Source organism: Mustela nigripes, chromosome 2, assembly GCF_022355385.1.
Source record: "Mustela nigripes isolate SB6536 chromosome 2, MUSNIG.SB6536, whole genome shotgun sequence".
Taxonomy (NCBI): Eukaryota; Metazoa; Chordata; class Mammalia; order Carnivora; family Mustelidae; genus Mustela; species Mustela nigripes.
In genome coordinates this window covers 212,070,432-212,090,598 of record NC_081558.1, presented here as the reverse complement: position 1 = coordinate 212,090,598, position 20,167 = coordinate 212,070,432, and the positions used below count along the sequence as shown (strand labels likewise).

Here is a 20,167-nt window from a genome sequence, read left to right as displayed (position 1 = left end):
GAAAGGCCATTCTACCACTTTGTCAGGCCAGATACTTCAGGATGATAGGGGAAAATGGTAAAATTAGTGAATTCCATGAGCATGGGCCCATTACCATTTTTCATTTGCTGTGAAGTAAATTCCTTGATCAGAAACAATGCTGTGTGGAATACCGTGATGGTGGGAGAGCCATTCTCTAAATCCATGAGTTCCAGCTTTGGCAGAAGCATTACGCATAGGGAAGTCACATCCAGACTAAATATCTATTCCTGTAAAGGCAAAGTGCTGCCTGCCCCTTCTGTCCAATGTAATCAATCTGCCACCAGAGAGAAGACTGATCACCCCGTGAAATGGCACCATATTGCAATCTTCTTCTCAAAGATTGGACACAGCAGTAGCCATAGGCTGGTTGGCCTGGTAAGTTTCTGACTCATGCATAACCTCCATTTCTATCACCATGGCCACTTCGTTCATGAGTCCTTTAGGCAATGAAAGGAGAACTGGGGAAAGAAGCTGCTTGATATCCACAGAACAGTCATCCTAACTACTTGATTATTAGGATCTTCCTCTGCTGAGGTCACATTTGGTGACTATTTGCAAGGAATACAGACAACTCCACATTCTTTGCTCATTCAAAGAGATCTATCACATACCTCTTCCCAGATCTCCCTGTCACCAATTTTCTAATCATGTTCTTTCTAAGTCCCTGACTATGCAGCCACACTATTTGTCACAGTTCCTGAATCTGTATAACCTCATACCTCTGGCCATTTCTCCTTCCAGGACAATAATCAGGTGTACTGATTGGAGTTTATACCACTCTCATATATTCCCATCTCATATTTCTCACTCCATTTAATAATAGAATGAATGTTACTGTGCATGCCCAACTTTATGGTTTGATAAATTGGACAATAACCAACTCATGATGTGTACATGACTTAACACAGTAACTTGGTGTCCCATAGTTAAGTGTTCAGTCTCTGCTAAGTAGTAAGCCAAAAGGCTTTTTTCAGAAGGAAAATAGTTATCCCAGAGGATGGCAGGGCTTGTTACAAAACGGTAAGAATTCAACTGTGATTCAACTATAGAAGACTGCCAATAGTTTCGAACAGCATCTCTATCTGCCACTGACATTTCAAGCATGATAGGATCTGCTGGATCATATGGCCCAAGTGGCAGAGCAGCTTGCACGGCAGGCTGGAACTGTTGCAGAGCCTTCTCCTGTTCTGGGTCCCACTCAAAACCAGCAGCTTTTCAGGTCATTCAATTAATTGGCCACAGTAGCATCCTCAAATAAGGATTATTTGCTTAAGGCCCACTAAGCATTGTCCCTAATGTTTGTTGTTGGAGGGCCCTGATACAATCATCCATTTTTCGCCTTAGAACGGATATCTCAACAGGCCCTGTGCCACTGAATCTCTAGGTATTTCATCAAGGTATAAATCCCCTAAACTTCTTGTGGGATTTATTTCCCAACCGCTGGCATTCAAGTGTCCTACCAACAAGTTTAGAACCATTGCTACTTCTTGCTCACTAGGTCCAATCAGCACAATATCATCAATTTAAGGAACCAGAGTGATGTCCTGTAAAGGGAGGGATAATCAAGGTCTCTGAAGACTATGTTATAACATTAGACTGCAGAGTTGAGATAGCCCAGAGGTAGGACAGTGAAGGTGTACAGCTAGCCTAGTTGAAAGCAAACTGTATCTGGTGGTCTCTGTTAACAACTATAAAGTAAAAAGCATTTTCCAAATCAGTAACTGCATACTAGCATACAAGTAGCTACCAAGGGATATGTTAATTTGCTCAAGCAACAAAACCATGTCTGGACCAGCCACTGCAACTGGAACAACCATCTGATTGAGCTTGTGATGATCTGCTGTCATTTCCCAAGACACATCTGTCTTTTGTACAAATAAGCAAGTTAAATGGCAATGTGGTGAATCAACAACCCAGCATCTTTCAAGTCCTTAATTGTGGCACTTATCTTTGCAAACCTTTCAGAAATGCAATATTTTTTTTTGTTGTTTACTATTTTTGTAGGTAGAGGCAATTATAGTGACTTTCATTTGACCTTGCCTACCATAATAGCCTTCATTCCATAGGTCAAGGAACCAAAGTGGAGATTCTACCAGATGCTGGTGATATCTATTTATATGCATTCCAGAACTGGAGAAATAACCACAGGTTGGTTTTGAGGACCCACTGATCCCACTGTGAGATGGACCTGACATTGACCACCTGACCTCCATAAGCCCCTACTCTGACTAGACTACTCTGATGGACCATGGTGATGTTTTGAGTCTCCTGGCATCCGTGTTGTTTCAGACACAGTGTCAAAAAAACTCTAAAATGTCTGTTTATTTCCTTTCCCCAATGCTCAATAACCTCAGTAAATGACTTTAGATCCCTCTGTGGAAGACTGGGAGAAAGATTAACAGTATCAAACTTTGGCAATATGCTAAGATCCTTCCTTAAGGGGATCTGGCTCCCCTTCATTTAAGAGGTTCTGGGTCTAGGGGACCCTGGGTGGCTCACTCAGTTAAACATCCAGCTCTTGATTTTGGCTCAGGTCATGACTTCAGGGTCATGAGATCTAGCCCCACACTGGTCATGGAACCTGCTTAAGATTCTATCTCCCTCTCTTTCTGTCCCTCTCCACTGCTCGCTCTCTCTCTCTCTCTCTCTCTCTCACACACACACACACACACACACAAACACACACACACACACACACACACACATGTTCTGGGTCTATAAACTGGCCCAAATCTGGGAATTAATCAGGGACCATGATTCTGTTTTGGTAAGTCCAGTTAGATTTCTGTTCACTGATCTAAAACTCTTCCACTCATACAGATCAATCTATTTTTTTTTTCCAGAGACATCATGATCAATCAGACAGTGCCATAGGTCTCTGTGAGTCAGAATATATGATGATTACTGCTTTGACTCCCCGGCCTATTACAGTAACCATGACCATCTTGTATTTTGCAATTAAGTACCCATACTTGGCCCCTGCCACCCTGGGATCCAATTATCCTCATTGCACTTAAGGATTTCAGTTCAGTAGTAGCAGTTACCACTGTAATTTCTGTCCTGCAGAGAACAGTGAGAACACAACTCCTCCAGTATGTTCTGCTTCCCCACCCCAATTGATTTCTCATTCTCATGGTGAAGGGAATGTCCTGTGGACCCTCCCTGACTGAATAAACAGATCTTATGTGATAATTCCTCTTGAACATTCCTATCTACCCAAGCATTTGGTTTCCCTCCTCTACATTATACTGAGGCAGGTATGACATTTTCACTTCCTTTGGTTTAGGCCACTTTTGAGTCTGTGTTTCAACTGAACAAATCAGCAAGGCTTTGGAGTCCTTTCTAGCTCTCAGGATAAAATACTAAATTCAGAATTTCTGCCTAGGACTAGATCAATGACAGGGTATGTCTTGAAGACATTCAGCAGTGTCTTGAGGCAACCACAGTATAGAGGAAAAGCAGGGCAAACCTCCTCAGACAGTGGCAGGAGGGCTCTCCTACTAGCAAAGAAGACTGGGAAGAATTTAGGGGTTGGATATTCCCAGTTTCATAAGGATCTGCTCAGATGTCCCCATTCCAGTTCTTGGGACTCAGTCCTTCACAATTAATTTCCTACTTGTAGCAATTTTCAAACTCTTTTCTCTGGAGATCTGGAATTTCTCAGGGGAAAAGGAGCGGTAGAGCTCTGGGTCTTACTACTATCTCCTCCAGAGATGCTTGATTTTTACCTGTTATGAACATCGAGTTTCTATGTAAAATTGTATTTGGAAAAAGACATTTGAAAAAAAGACCAAGTCAGGTCGTGAGTTCCTCATCTAGGAAAGTCTACAGGCTGGCATAGACACATTAGCACCTTTTGCCCCAACCATGCATTTTCAGGAAGAGTAGACAACTCAGTTTTCAGCTGTAACATGGCTGAGCCCTTGGGGTAAACAACTTTTACATGCAGTGCTGTCCAAACTGACATAGCATCAGTGTAGCTTAGCCTCAGCCTAATGCCCACACTGCACCCTATACTGCCCCATGACCTTTGGAACCCTATCACCCACCTGTTGGTCAAGCTGGTCAGCATTGGTTTGACTTTGGAACAAGCCAACCATACACTGCATTGGGGCCTAATGAACCTCAAGTTCCCACAAAGGAAGTCACAACACTTAAGTGCACTAACCAGGATCCAGGTAGGAGATGAAGAGCCAAACAGTGCCCTTCACCTGGATGGAGTTAAATCTGTTCCCATCTGTGCAACACTCATAGTCACTTCCTGGGATGTAATCCACAGGCTGATTCTTCATGATTGCTGTTTACCTGTGCTGAGGTAAACCTCTACCTTCAAATAGCTGGGCTTCCCCAAAACATGTTTCCACACCAACTGCGAAGATAAGTGACCTTTCCATACAGTTGTGTTTTACCATCTCCCCACATCATCCATCTTGTACTAAGACGCAGTGGGAACTACAAAGCATAGAGAAAAGTCCTGAGTGTGTAGCTTTGTGCAGTGGCAGTATCGTAGCCAATGAGGTTTATCTGAGGCACAATTATTGCTAAAAGTCCTGAGTGTGAATTCCAAGCCAACTTCATACTAGAAGCACTGGGACCATTCTGCTCTGAGCCTGTCATTCCATGTGCTTCTTGGAGATATACCTGCATCAAGAAGCACATATATATTAAATAAATCAAGTGTAACAAATCCATAATACAGTTCCTGTATCACATCATCAAGATCAGTTCTTAACCTTTTACAAAACAGCAAGAAAATGAGAAGGCTCAAGATTCTGTGTATTATGTAACTCCAACGCCACCTTCCATCTTTTAAATTCAACTGCTTTATTTTGGTTGCTCAGTTTTTCATTTCTCTTCTTCCTTCCTTCTTTAACTTGATAATTTGGTAAGAATAAGGAACTGCCAGAAGTTTTAGAGATACAAGTATAATAACTCCTAAACTAGCTTAGACATTTTCCTGTAGTGTTATTATTATTGTGCAGATTCAGAAACCAAAATAAAAGCACATGATCTCTCAGAGGGTTCCCCGAATGTCCCAGATGTCCCTGACTGCTGTGTCACAGGGTAGATGGCTCTGAGTATCACGTCACATCACAGAGATGTCCCTACCAAGTCACATGGCAGACATCCCTGACTGATATGTCACACAGTACCTGTCCCTGACTGCTGTATCACAGTGACCTGTATGTGTGGCCTCAGAAAATCAACTTTACTAACCAACCAGCTCAAGAAGGATGAAGAGGCTGACATATGGCTGAGACAAAAAAGTCAGACAACTTGCAGTGACTCATACAGATGCTTGAAAATAAAAAATCCATACACAGCCACCTACAATATTTTAATTTAAAAATTTTACCCAAGTCCTTTGGAAATATAATTTGCATGTAAACCCACATTTCTAAAAAGGTTTTCAGTTCTCACATATGATTTCCCAGACCTCCAGACTTCTGTGTCTCTTTCTAAGTACAGATCATTTTCAAAGCTTTGGTGTATAAAATACGAACACCGGTTTTGAAATCTAATCGATCCACTACTTTCAGTGGAAACAGGAAACTTAAATTCAAATTCTTGTCAGAGTATTTTTAAAGGCAACTTCAGGATTTGGGGAGGGAGAGGAAAAAAATCTTTTAGCCTACCATCTCTTTTGTCTATGTTTCTAGCTTCCCTGCCCTCTCCCCATCCTCCCCTCCTGGCCAGGAAGTGGTGGTGAGAGGCGGGTTGGCAGCCATGACTCAAGTGTGGGAAGCCTCTCCCATGGAACAGTGGAATTTTAGCTAGAGGGTTCAAGGGTCCCTTGCAAATCTTGCATACCACAATCCTACTCTCTGTTTGACACTTCTACCCCAATATGTGTTGTCATTAGATTTGAAAACCAATCTGGAAACAAATGAGGACACATACCTAGGATTTCTAGGGTGAGGATGAGGCCACCTGTGTCGCTTTCTTACCCACCTGAACAAAAAGATGTGTGCACAATTCTGAAAGCTATCAGATATGACGTTCAGAATTATTCTGATCCTGTACACAAAATGCCCAGCACTAAGATATGGTATATAGGGGCAGGGAGACTCTCAGAATAGTGAAGTTGACCTCAAAAGACTTGAGTCCTGTTTTTCTAGATTCTATCTTCACTTCCTTTCATGCTACTGACAAACAAGTAAAGCATGCCCCTTCCCTTAGTTGGGAGCCCTCCTCAAATTCTTCAGAGCTATGTGCCCTTTGGATGTTTCCACTGCCTGGGGTCTCGTCACAGCACCCCTTCCTACCCAGGGCTTCCCATCCCGCTTCTGCTACCAAAGATTACTATTCTTGCCTGTTTTTCCTCTAGTTTTACTCCACATGGACTACAATGGGGTCTAATAGGTTAAATATATGAACAAAATCCTGTCAAAACTCCAGACAGGTACTGCGTTACCCACACCCATGCCTTCTGCCCCTGTGCCTAGTGACAACCCACCTGTCTCCAAAAAGTCCTGTGTAAAACACTGGAGACAGGCCCCTGGAGCAGATATTTAAGGAGAGGTAGGCTGGCTTCCAGTGTGGCCAAACCACACTGCAAGAAAGGAAACCCACTCCACCCACCCATGAGACCAGCCATGCACACATTTGCATTCATCTCTATCCCAATCCCTCTCAGAAAATAGCTTCCCAGAACTATGCTGTGCTATCTCTAGAGATAAGACTCTTGAACATACTGTGTAGGACACAGAATGAGGGTGTTACATTTAACATCAGATAACTTTGTAGCTTCTAAACAATGGTGTGTTGGTAAATGTTTATCAACAGACTCTTCAGGAAAAAGAAGGTATACGCATACACACACATGCAAATGTTTATTAGAAATCTTGCTGATCTAAAAGAGGTATAGACATAATTTATGATTAATAACATACATAGTAATTTTTATCATAAATGCCCCATAGCCAATTGATTCTTACAGAACTGTTTTTTAATTTTTGCTGGACTCCTGCTTCTGCAGCCAACCTAGGGCTGCAACTGACAAACACATATAGATCCATCATGAATATCGGTTGAGATCTTCATTTAGTGAAATGAAGAAGCTGAAGATGCATGTCAGCCTGCCACTCATTCATCAATGTCTTGAGCAAACTTCTTTGCTGAATTGAGGCGTAGCTTTCTGTACTGAAAGAGCATTTCCTCAGTTTCTTTGTGGTATTCACAATGGAATAGGTAAGGACATGTCATAATTTCAAGAATAATCCACATTACTAATTGTTGCCTTAAATGCAGACCAGGATTTCTCAACTTCACACTTGACATCTCAGACAAGAGAATTGGATTGTTCTTTGCTGTGGGCTTGTCCTGAGCATATGGAATGTTTCATGGCACCCCTGGCCTCCACTCACTAGATGCCAGTCCCACTGCCACCAAACCCATTCATGACCATCTGAAGTATCTCTGACATTGTCAAATGTCCCCTAGGGCTAAAACTGCCCCTACTTCAAAATCACTTATCTTGACAATAAACAAAACAATCAATCAAATCTTGAGTGATCATGTTTGACAAATTCCATGTTATAAATAAATACTCCGGCTCTGACCAGTTTCCAGCCATCAAAGTGATGTCACCCTTGGGAAGAGATGTGCAGTGGCATGCCAAAATGCAGTGTTTCTACCATGCAGATGCCAGAGAGGTAAATAACCTCAAGAACACAGACATGGAAAAGAAGAAGGTGATGAGTTTTTAGGGTTGATTTGGTACATTTGCCTTTAATTAATTTAATTGTAAGCTCACATAATTTAATCTTTAATAATGACTACGTTTGACAACAAGCTCATAGAAATTCCTGAATATTTATATCAGCCCTCCAAGCCAGGATAGCCAGGACGGCTTCTTCCTGTGAGAAGGTACAGTTTGGGAGTGAGATATTTGTGGTACCTCTAGACCTGCACTTTGGAGCAGGGTTTTGGGTTTGTTTACATGATCTGCCTCAGTTAAGGCATGTTCTGAAAACTCTTTCAAAGGCTGAGATCACTCAGTGACCAAGCACACATTCCCCCCTTAAAAACACAACCAGCCAGCAGACTGCCTGGAAATTCATTTGGGGGAGTCCCATCAAAAACACATTCCTTCAATATTTTCTTCAGAACATGCCAGGCCAATGGCTGCCTGCTCCTTTCCTCCCTCCCTCATCTGCTGTGCTTCCCAGATACTCTGCTAATGGCTTACACATATCCATGTTCTCACCCTATTACTTCAGGAGGAGAAAGTCCCTTCAAGCCAATTGCTTTTCTACTCATTTCTACAAGACAACAGGTAACACAGAAAGTGAGGGCGGCAGGTGGCAGCTCACACCAATGCCCAGCCCCCATGCCCAGGGGCCACTCTCTCCTGCAGCAGAGAGCCCCAGGGGCTGGATCAGGGGGGCTCAAGCAGCCTCCTTACACTAAGGCTTAGTCCAGGGGCTGCCCAATACCTCGGGCTCCACCATCCCCTCAGTTGGGACCAAGATGCAGTGAAGTGAGGAAGACAGAGAAGGACCCAGAAGTGGGCCTGGCAAGGACCTCATGTCACACAGAGCCACCCACCCTGCTGGCACACCCTAGCCACACGGAGAGCCATCGGGGCCAAGATGGGCTCCACAGCCCTCCTGGGATGAGAAGTGGGAAGCAGGACAGGAGGATGTAAGAGGGGTAGCTGTTCAAATGAAAATCATCTTACCATATAACAACAGTTCCATTGCACCCATCAAGCTCCACCCGTGCCTTCAAGTTCTGGGGGTGGGAAAAGGGGTCTGCAGGGCCCCTCCTACAGGGGGCAGTGCAGGCCAGGTGGGGCCAACAGGCTCTGACCCTCAGGATGGGTGATGCCAGTCCATGTGCTCTCCAGACACTTTGGAAAATTCCTCTATTGTGATTCCATTCTGTCAGCGGATCCTGCAGATCAGTGGTTTTCGATGACTCGGGGCTTCTCAGAAGCCTGGGGAACCACGGGGAGGAGTACATCATTCACAGAAGCCTGTCCTCATCTGTCATGTTCATTCCTCTGAACAGATTCTGGGGGAGAAAGAGTCCCCTGCTGGAATGAGACTTGAACATCTTCTCAGCCACTGCCCGTGGGAAAGAGCTGGGGATTTCTAGAGATAGGCCCTGCCGGTCCCCACCCCAGAGATGGGTTTCATTGCTTTCAGGTGAGGCTTAGATGACACAATTCTTTTTAATCTTCTGGGATCCAAAGGTACAGCAGGCTGGGGATACCGGCTCACCAGCACTAATCATGAAATGTAGCTACATGCTTGCCCAAAGACCCAAGGGTGTGTGACTCTTTTCTAGACAGGGTGCCCATGGCCGTGGTGTTGTCAGCTGGCTTCCTTGGGGGCCCACCCCACATCTTGGTGGCAAGCCCTCTTAGCTATTGTCAGCAGGTGCGCAAGGTGTGGGCATTGTTGGTGTCCAAGTGTTGCTCTCACCAGGGTCCTTGGGGGCCTCTTTTTTGGAGCACCAATGAGAGGGGCCAGCAGTCCTGCATGGTCAGCACCTGGAGGAGGAGGAGCCCATTTGCCCCTGAGGCTTGGGCCAGCCAGCCTGCCAACCCGGGTCTGGAAGTCTTGGTCTTTAGATTTTTCTTAATTTCTAGTAACTTGGGCAGGAAGCCTTGCACCCTTTTCCTTTTATGAGTTGCCTTTCATAGTCCAGATGTCTGCCATCTAGAAGGCACTAGAAGCGTGGCTCTGGTTGGGCAATACAGGCAGGGACACCCAGGGCCACAAAGCTGAGCAGGGCCCCAGGAAACCAGGGAGGCCATTCTGGATGGGCTTTTACTCTCACTTAAGCTTCCCTGGAACATTAAGCTCTTTCCTTGGGGCCTCTGGGTGAGGGGCAGGGACACGGAGGGAAAGAGGTTATAGGCTTCTTGCTGTCCTCCGTGTACAAACTGTGGACAGATGTTTTGCCAGAGAAAACGGGAGTCTCCTTGACAGAGTCAGACTGAGGAGTGGGTTCTGAGCACTCCTGGCATGGGCACACTGCCAGGCTATGTTTTATAGCAGCTACGGGGTCATTATATCCTCTGGGCAACTGTCCTGCTCACCAGGAGGACCAGAAGAGAGTTCAGATGGACGTCACAGGTCTGGTGAAAAAGGAGGAGGTTGTGCAATGTTCTCACGGGAAAAGATATGAACATTCAGTTTCTCAGATTCCAGGTCAAATCTTGTCCACACATTTGAGAAAAACTAGCAGATGGCAGATAAACATCGCTGCCCTCAGGGAGCTCTAAGTTTCCTGCTATCCCAAATCCCTCTTAGCTTCTCCTCTTCTGTTTCTAGTGAACCCAGGTCAGGCACACCTTGCTGCCCTCCTCCCTGGAGTTTATCAGACTCGGGGGTAAAATGTATCAAAAGTTCAACACAGTGAGCCTGTGTGTACATGCAAAAGTGTGCACACACACATGCACATTCACATACATGTACATGCCACACACATACCACACAGAACAGCAACATTGCCCAGTTTCATGAGCCTGAACCCAGGTCCCCAGGACTCATGGCACATGCCTTTCTTCTGACTCCTTCTTCACCTCCTGGCTTTGTCTGAGCCAAGTGTGCCTCTTTGAGCCCAAACACTCCACCCAAGGACCTCTGGCCATCCCCTTCTCAACTCAGGCCTAGCAGTGCCCCCATGCCAACTCCAGAAAGGCATGCTGGAAGGAAAGGAAGACTCACTCCTGGCACAGATAGCCCTCTCCATTCTGGGTCCCTGGTTTGGGACAACAGGACCAGGGAGGCTCTGGTGAAAGGCAGAGGGCTGACATCGCCAAGTCTGAGAGGAGGTTCCTATGTCCAAAAGGCTGCACACAGGGATAAAAGGAGAAGACAGGTGGTGAGCTCACTGGAAATTCAAAGTAGACACAGAAGCGGGGACCCCAGCATATGACATTGGGATGGCCAGCGACCATGAGGCAGGGCTCTGAGTCCCTGCAGGTGGAGTGCTGAAATGAGTCAGAAGGCTGTCTCCCATTGGCAGGGCCCAGATTTGCAACTGGCTATGGAGAGGAGCACCCTAGTCTTCCCCACCGCCCAGTCAGTCTCTTGTTTGGGGTACATGGTCCACAAGTATAGAAGGTTTGGGGGCAGCATGGTGTATGGTTAGGGGCGAGGGTTACACAGGTCAACTGCCTCTGTCTGAACTCTGCCTCTCTGTGATCTTGGGTGAGTTTTTTCACCTCTCTGTATCTCTGTCTCCTTACTCACAGAACAAGGCCAATGACAGCCCTCATTCTGCAAATGCTCCCAAAGTTAGTGACTTGAATAGCAGGAAGCACCATCTCTAGCAGTTTCTGTGGGCCACAGATTTGGGGCAGGCTTGGATGGGAAGGTCAGGTTCAGGACAGCTTTAGATTCCAGCTGATATTGGCTGTGGCTACAGTCATTGGAAGGCTTGACTGGCTGGGGTTCTGCTTCCCAGAGGCCTTGGGCACAGAGCTGGCCAGTGGGTTTTAGCTGTTGGTGGAATCATGAGTTCCTCCTGACATGAACCTCCCTGTAGACCTCCTTGAGCGTCCTCACACCACAATGTCTGGCTTCCCCGAGAAAGAGCAACATGAAAGAGAAAGAGCCAGGCAGCAGCTGCCCTTTCATGACGCAGCCATAGAAGTTCTGACAACATAACCCCTGCCACATTCTCTTGTAAGAATCACTAAGTCCAGCCCACATCCAAAAGGTGGGGAATTAAGATCCACCTTATGAAGGGAAGGCTGTCAAAGAATTAAGGACACAGTTTGAAACCACCACAATGTATTTGGTCAGATGAACACATAGTGAATACATAGATAAAACGGTTGCGGGACCATAAAAAAGCCAGGAAGGAAAAAAATAGGATGCTATATAGGAAAGACCAGGAGAGCTGCTTATATGGCTTGATTTGGGAAGGCTTTCTGAAGAACCAGGAGAAGCCCATGATGGGGATAACATAGGCAAGAGCATTCCAGGTGGATGGAACTGCACCTCAAGGGCCCAAGGAGAGAAAGACCTTCAAGGCTTCTGGAACATCTGTAAGGTGATACCAGAACTTCCTGAGGCTGAGTCCAGGTGAGTGTTGCAAGACCCAGGGCAGAGAGACAGCATTCCATCTCCCTCCCGGGTGGCATCCTTCCCTTGGACTCCATCTCCAAGTTCTCAAATAATCTGCCACTGGGTGCAGGGTCCTGGCTTGCCCCAGAGTGGCACACTCCAGAACAGTGCAGGGGAGGAGGAGGGCACCAGAATATGTCAAGGACATTGAGGGTGAGACAGAGGCATGGCAGCAAGCCAATTCAGAACCAGCAGAGAAGAGGAAGGCGAGAGTGAGCCGAGGACAGTGATGTGCCTAGAGCCAGTCATCACTCTACAGCCACTGGCCCTGCCTGACCCACAGAAGTGGGAAGCCAGACTGAACTCCCAGGCTTGAACTCAGACCAGTTCATCACTGGGCTGAGGGCCACACGGTAGCCAGGGGGCCACGAAGAAGAAGGCTTAGACTAGGGTTCTATTCTTACCACGAGTTCTACACCTCAATTTGCTTGCCTACAAAATCTCTAATACTTAGCAAATGATTCTTAATTATCCTCTGGCTCATAAGAGCTGCCTGGTAAATACTCAGGGATTTTGTGAACTGGCTAAACTGCGAAGCTTGCAATCAGCAGCAGTAGGAACATTTATACAATGGAAATCGGCAAACAGTACAAATCAGGGCTTCCCACACACACCCTCCTCCCCACCCCGAACCCTACACCCCCAACTCCACACCCCCTCCACAGAGCTGGTTTACCAGCCTGCCTCTGTGCATACCTTTATTTTAAGAACTGAAGGCCAAAATTAACAAAACAGGAAACAACATGTGTTAGAGAGGATGTGGAGAAAGGGGAACCCTCTTCCACTGTTGGTGGGAATGCAAGTTGGTGCAGCCTCTTTGGAGAACAGTGTGGAGATTCCTCAAGAAATTCAAATTAGAACTTCCCTATGACCCTGCCATTGCACTCCTGGGTATTTACCTGAAAGATACAGATGTTGTGAAAAGAAGGGCCATCTGTACCCCAATGTTTATAGCAGCAATGGCCACGGTCACCAAACTGTGGAAAGAACCAAGATGCCCTTCAACAGACTAATAGATAAGGAAGATGTGGTCCATATACACTATGGAGTATTACGCCTCCATCAGAAAGGATGAATACCCAACTTTTGTAGCAACATGGACGGGACTGGAAGAGATTATGCTGAGTGAAATAAGTCAAGCAGAGAGAGTCATTATCATATGGTCTCACTTATTTGTGGAGCATAACAAATAGCATGGAGGACAAGGGGTGTTAGAGAGGAGAATGGAGCTGGGAGAAATTGGAAGGGGAGGTGAACCATGAGAGACTATGGACTCTGAAAAACAATCTGAGGGGTTTGAAGTGGTGGGGGGGTGGGAGGTTGGGGTACCAGGTGGTGGGTATTATGGAGGGCAGATTGCATGGAGCACTGGGTGTGGTGAAAAAATAATGAGTACTGTTTTTCTGAAAATAAATAAATTTATTTAAAAAAAAAAAAAGAACTGAAGGCAGGGATCATATTTACAGCACCTGACACAATGTGTCCCCAAACAGCTCCTATTAATCTTTACACTCCCACCAATGCAAACGTGACCTCAGCACAGCCTTTGGGTCAAAGACCTCAGAGAAGTCACACTGTATCAGCCCTGCAGACATCTTCACACAGCCACCTTCATGGTGAGCCCCGCTCCACACCCTCATGATCCTATTCCATTAAGGACTTCATGCCGAGGAGCCTGAGAGGAGAAAGAGAGGGAGCCAACTTCCTTGAAACTCCCTCCACCATGGCCAGGTGACGCATGCCTCCAAAGGAGGCCTGGGGACTCTTTCTCTACCACCCTACACACCCTCCACCTGCCCATTTAGGACCTGGAAACTGCCACTTCTCTATATGATGCTAGACTGTCATCCACAGGAGGTGAGCAAATGCAAGATCTAAGCAATCAAGATCAAAGATTCTGAGGCCATGGAGGTGGTGATGGTGGTGTTTCTTCTTGTTTTTTCTTTTTTTTAATTTAACTTCAATTTAGTTATCATATACTGTATAATTGGTTTCAGGGGTAGAACTCAGTGATTCAACAGTTGCATTCAAGACCCAGTGCTCAATACACCACATGCCCACCTTAACGCCCATTATCCAGTTATGCCATCTCTGCACTCCTCTCCCCTCCAGCAACCTTCAGTGTTTCCTAGAGTTAAGAGTTTCTTATGGGTTTCCTCCCTCTCTGTTTTCATCTCATTTTATATTCCCTTCCCTTCCCCTATGTTCATCTGTTTTGTTTCTTAAATTCCACATGTAAGTGAAATCATATGGTTTTTATCTAACTGACTTATTTTGCTTAGCATAATACCCTCCAGTTCCATCCGTGTTGTTGCAAATGGCAAGATTTCATTCTTTTTAATGACTGTGGTTGTTTTAATTAAGGAATCATTTGCTAAGGGAAGCATTTTGTGGTAGAATTGGATTTTGGGTCTGACAACATGGGCTCAAGCCAGCCAGTTACTAGATGTGTGACTTCATACAAGTTTGTAATATGGAATGATTGCTTTGAAAATAAATGAGATTATCCCTGTCCTGAGCACTCACTAGAGGCTACACACACCCACCCCACCCCTCGCCAGTGCTCTACATGGTGCATAGCTCCAAAGCAAGGTAGGTATGGCCTCTGCCTGGCAGGTTGACATCCCGAGGGGTAGGCAGAGAGCTGTGGGTGCACTCAAGGGCTGGACCCGCCCCCCCAATGGGCCTCCATTTCCACACACATGAGCGATCTTCTTCCTGGGGCAGCAAGTCAGCCATATTCCAAGGACGTATCTCTAACACTGGCAACTGTGACCTACACAGTCCATTAAGGAATGGTCTCGCACTCCCCATGTTTATTATAAAACAGTGTTCAAGCTTTCATTTCTGATGGAATGAATGAACAATTGTCTCTGGTATAGCTTATTTGGGGGGGGTCAATTTTATGCTTTTCTTCATTTTTAATGACTGTTCTGCCCAGGTCATAACTGAGGCCAGCAGGTGCTGCATCAAGGATTAGGAGTTTCACAAGCAGATCTCACTAAATCCCCCCAGAGTCTTCAGATGCATGCCACCATTCCTGTTTCCAAACAAGGGAGATGCACTGCCATCCATCCATCTGCAGAACCCAAAAGAGCTTTAATCCAAAATAATCTCAATGAAATTAAGCCTGCTGGACATTTATTTTCCCTTTCAATGTCTACCAAGTGACCACAAAGAGACACTGAGTAAAGACTTCAGACAGCCTGTGTGTCCTGCATGAAGTATTCACCCAACACAGAGGTCTCCAAAAGTTGATGGCTCTGCCACGGCCAACAGGTGCTGTGTGAGAAGTGCCTGGACAAACCAGCAGCCTTCTCTCAACCAACACTGAGCTCTGCATGCCTATACCACTTTCCTTCTCTCCATCCCTCTCACTCCAAGGCTAGCCCTTGGTAGCACCCCTGCCCAACATGGCTCTGGTGAGCTGATCAGGGACTCAAGGTAGCTGTGCTTTCTTTCTGGTCCAAGGCAGAGAGAGGTCACCTTTGCTGTTCTCCCAGTTATGAACATCTAAACCATGGATGGTGCAGGTCCTCCACCCCTTTAATTGCCGCTCGTGACAAAGTGAACACAGATTTGCTTCTCCAAACCCAAAGCCAGCGTGTTGTTTTAAAGAAAACCTGGCCTCTCCCTACTTTATTTTTGGCTTTGCTTAAAAAAAAAAAAAAAAAAAAAAAAAAAAAAAAATTTCTACTACAGATGAAAAGCGCTCAGGTAGCATTTGAAGATTTGCAGGACTTAGAAAGAAAAAGTCTCAGAAAAGCATCTTCCATCCCTGGGGCCAGCTTTTCCTTGCCTTCCCTGAGAATCTTTGTATGTGTGTTTGTGTGTGTATGGTTTTTTTTTTTTTTAATTTTCATTATGCCACTGAGCATAGACATTCCAGAAATAGACAACCAGAGACTATAAAAGTTAGCCAAGATCCTCTTGATTCTACTCCCCTCTTGATTGTCATTTCTGCTCCTTCCATAACATTAGATAATTCTGTTTGACTTTTGATCAACTAAGCCAGTTGCTTCTTTTCTTAGAATTACGAGGGGGTCTCACGTGGATCTTTGAAGAATTAAAATTTGTTTCACAGCCCGAAATGCAGTCTATGTGTTTTATTACTAAACACATATTAGAATTGGCTGGAGTTTGTCGCTTTGCTACCTGGGGAAGCTAGAAGTCCTTCATGAAACTTTGGAAGCTGTAATTGCCCAGAGGCCTTCACACATACCCACCCAATGACCAGGCAACCCTGTGATCCTAAGCTGCCGCTGAAGTCTTGGAGACAACCCCCAGAAGGGGAAACAAGTCTTCCCTAATTCTCAGGGATGAATTCCAGGCCTTTCTTCCACCATCCCAAACATCTTAGGCAAGAAACGTATCAAAATGAGGGCTGAGGTAAACCCCCAGCTACAGCTTCTCACCCTGCAGCAGCACCACACTGCCTCGCCTCTGTGCTGTGATTCCTAGTGTGCACAGCCCCTTCATGTGCATCCCCACTGGAATCTCACTCAACCCACTGTATGGGTGATGAAACTCATGAAACAGCACCAAATCCAGTATCCTGTGGTACAGCACAGTCTTAAACCAGATAAGCCAGAACCACTGGAGATAAAGACAAAGTGTGTTTCTTCCTTTGTCTTAAACTTTCACTTATATATTCAACAAAGTGACACATGTTGGGTGCCCACTAAGTGTCAAGCTCTGGAAAGATACACAGTTCATACCAGAAGCTTTGAGCTATTGTGACCAGTCTGGTGTTCTGCTAACAAACTGTGGAATTAGGGAAAAAAGCCCATAAAAAGCCTCCTGCTTATTTAGCTGCTTCACTGTTTCACAAAAAGCCAGTTTCATTTAGCTCAAGCAAACAATACTGTAGAGTTACAAAGTTTTGTCTCACTGGGATTCCAGAAGCTCTTTCTGGAGAAGCATCACTATCCTAAAACAAACAGGAGGGAAGACAAACAAACAGGAACACGTTCTCAGTGACAGTCTGGCATGGACCCTCCTTGCCCTGGAGATCTCTTCCTCCACAATTGCCTCTTTCATACACCAGACTTAGAGGATGAGTTTGCAGATGACATCCATGTTTAACCCTCTGCTGGCTGCAGAAGGCTTATCTATTTCCCAGGCCCCAGATTTTTTTTTAAAACATTCATGAAAACTAGCTACAGGCATGCCATCTTTGATCTCAGACCTGAAAAAGCAGCCTTATGCTCTAGAGTCATTTAGCACACACTCAAGTGTCCAATCGTATTCCCAGTGGAATAAACCAGCCAGGGAAGATGAGATGAGGAGTGACGGTAATGACATCAGATGGCTCAGAGGCTGAGGAGGGTGAGGACTGAGGCCAGGCCCTGCTCTGACGATTGGAGAGCCCCAGTGATCCTTTTGAGTGTAGTCTCTTATTTTGCAAAGCTCACCTATAAAACACATTACAGTGGCAGTGTTCCTTTGTTCTGCAAGTAACAGGTACCTCAAATGATGAAAAGAAGTAGAAGAAAGTAGAACAGAGAGCTCTCAGAAATTCATTCTTTCTTAACATCATCCAAGTAGGCCTCCACCTACTTTCTCTCCAGATTTCTCTTTCAGCACCAGCTGATCAACCTGGTGAGAACTTTGTGGTCCTGTCTGATGACCAGGCAGACTACTGTCCATCTCTCCAAACTCAGCCCTCTGCTTCTATTTGTTTATGAGGCTGGGACACAGCCTCACCATGAACTTTGCACCTTTGCCATTTACAACTGGTGAAGCTTCTTACATCGTAGTTCATCTTCCATCAGAAATCTGGGGGTCCCATGAAGAAACACACAGGTGCCCTCAGGGTTCTGATTACAGGGCACCAGGGAACATCCAGGATCACAGCCATCATCCAAACCAGGAAATGCTATCTGGGGGCCCCTACTGTGCCACTTTAGTTGTTTCAAAAGCTCAGAGTGCCCTGCTTCCACCTCTGGGCATCAGGAAGCCCCACAGATTTGCAGACACCCAGGCTGCCTTCTTCAGCACGGTGCAGACCTATGCCACCAGTGGGCATGTGTTTGCAAGGCAATTTCTGTGTCGCCATCTCAGCCATATTCAACACGCAGCCTGGCCTCTGGGGCTGCCTTCTCGGAGGCCCTGCCCATGCTCCCTGCCTGACCATTTAATACATACCACCTCAGGCTGCCTCCCGAACCCGAGTATAAACTCCTTCCCAGGCAGAGAAAAGTCTTACAGTCCTCCAGAGTCTCCTGTGCCCCACAGCTTGCAGAACTATGAAGTCGCCTCTCCGTGCAGCTCCTAGACCAGGCTGGCCCGTTGCATAAACGCCAAGGCCCGGAGAAGTGAAATGTGGGTGTCGGGTTCCCTGAGGTTGCAGCAAGGCAGTCTGGTCGCCCGTGGCCACCAGGCCAGGCTTCCTAGGAAATGAAGCCTCATCTGTCATCAGGATTTACCAGCACCGATGGGGTCCGGTGGTTCCGGGGGCGCAAGACCCGTGGGTCGGCCGTGTCTGCGACCCAGCCTCTCCACCTCTACAACCCCGCCTGCCCGTGTCTGCTCCTTGCCCTGCTCCTCTCTCATCCGCCCGTCTCCTACCTCAAAGCTTCTGCTTACTGCCCCCTCTCCGACCCTCCCGGCTTCCGCGCCACCTCCTACCTCTCCAGCTAGCTCACACTGACTTCCCCAAGGGAAGACACGGGGTGATCGGCCACCATCCAGTATAGTCATCTCCTATTGGTCAGAGCTCCATTTCAGGCCTCCTCATAGGCCTGAAGGTCAGCCTATAGCAGCTATTTTCTCAGTCAGGTGTCCATCTGTGTTCCAATCAGCTGTGAGCAGAGTCGCAAGGCTGCCTGGGAAGGAAAGCTTGTGCTGGAAAAACCCCCTAAAGGGGGCGGAGGGCATTGCAGGCTCTGATTTCCAAAGCCTCGTCAGGGCGCCCCGGCAGCCTGCGTTGCACATGCAACGCTCAGAGGCCAGGAGCGTTCTTCTTCGGGGGACTCAGCTTCAGTAGCCATTGATGTTGAACTGAATTTGCGAAGTAGCGGCAGTCCCGTGCACTGGCCGCCCATTCTTTATGCTAACACGCTCTTCTGAACTCAGAGCGCTCCGTTCGCGCGGTGAACATGCCTCCTTCCTTCCCTCCTGCCTTCCTACCTTCCTTCCTCCACCAGGAATACCCTGAGGACTTGCCATATGTCATTGTGCTGGGGCCTGAGAATACAGGAGTCAAGAAGACACCGTTCCTGGCTTCAGAGGCCCCGTAGCGTAGAGCGCTTGCAGTACCGTGACACGTTCCGGCTCTGCATCATTCTCCCTTCTGGTGAGGATTTGGGAGGAAGTGTTTTAAAAGGTGCCACAGTCACACTTTTAAACTCAGTACACAGGAACTGAACCGCTTTTAGTCACGACCCTTCTGTGGCACCGTAAACATCGCATTTCAAGGGAAGCCTGTCCTCGGAGGTGGAGCGCCCAGGGACAGCTGGGCTCCCCACAAAGGTCCAGCTCCCTGGGTGCGCCCAGCGAAGAAGCACTTCTCACTGCACTCAGCAAGTGCAGACTCACCCAACACGGGAGCAGCCAACCCTGCACTTCAGTCCCGGAGCACTCGGATGTGTGAGTGTGGAAACGGGCACATGCTCGTACCGGTGTGAGTGCCCACCTCCCACCTCCTCTCCCTGGACCCTGCGCTAGCACAGGGGCACACCAAGCCTGTGCTCGTCAGCAGTTCAGCAGGTCACGCTATCCACATTTTGCTAATAGAATGCCCAGCAGCCCAGGAAGGCTCGCAGGACAGCCACATCATGAATTATTTCTGCCCTGAAGAATTCCAGTGAGAAATTAGACAATTAGCCAATGTTCATGAGATGGAAGACAAATGCCATGGTGTTCTCTCTGTGTGTGCAGCTCTGTCTCTCTGGTGCTTGGATTTGCTCAAGCTGTCCCGTCCAAATCACAGTATTCCTTCCTGGCTCTCAAAGATGTTCTCTCCATTGTTCACACATTTCTTCAAAAGGACATCATGAAAACCCAAGTAAAAACAAGGGTATCTCATTTCAGAGGGTTTGTAGTTAGTTTCATTG

At 46.6% G+C, this 20,167-nt stretch overlaps 1 protein-coding gene and 1 pseudogene across 2 annotated transcripts in view; both read left to right on the top strand.

The window, feature by feature from the left end:
• The window catches only part of KCNJ6 (potassium inwardly rectifying channel subfamily J member 6), a 263,926-nt gene that overhangs the window by 143,278 nt on the left and 100,481 nt on the right, over positions 1 to 20,167 (top strand). The gene's annotated exons all lie outside the window — the stretch shown is intronic.
• Positions 4,506 to 4,569, top strand: LOC132012634 (U4 spliceosomal RNA; annotated as a pseudogene).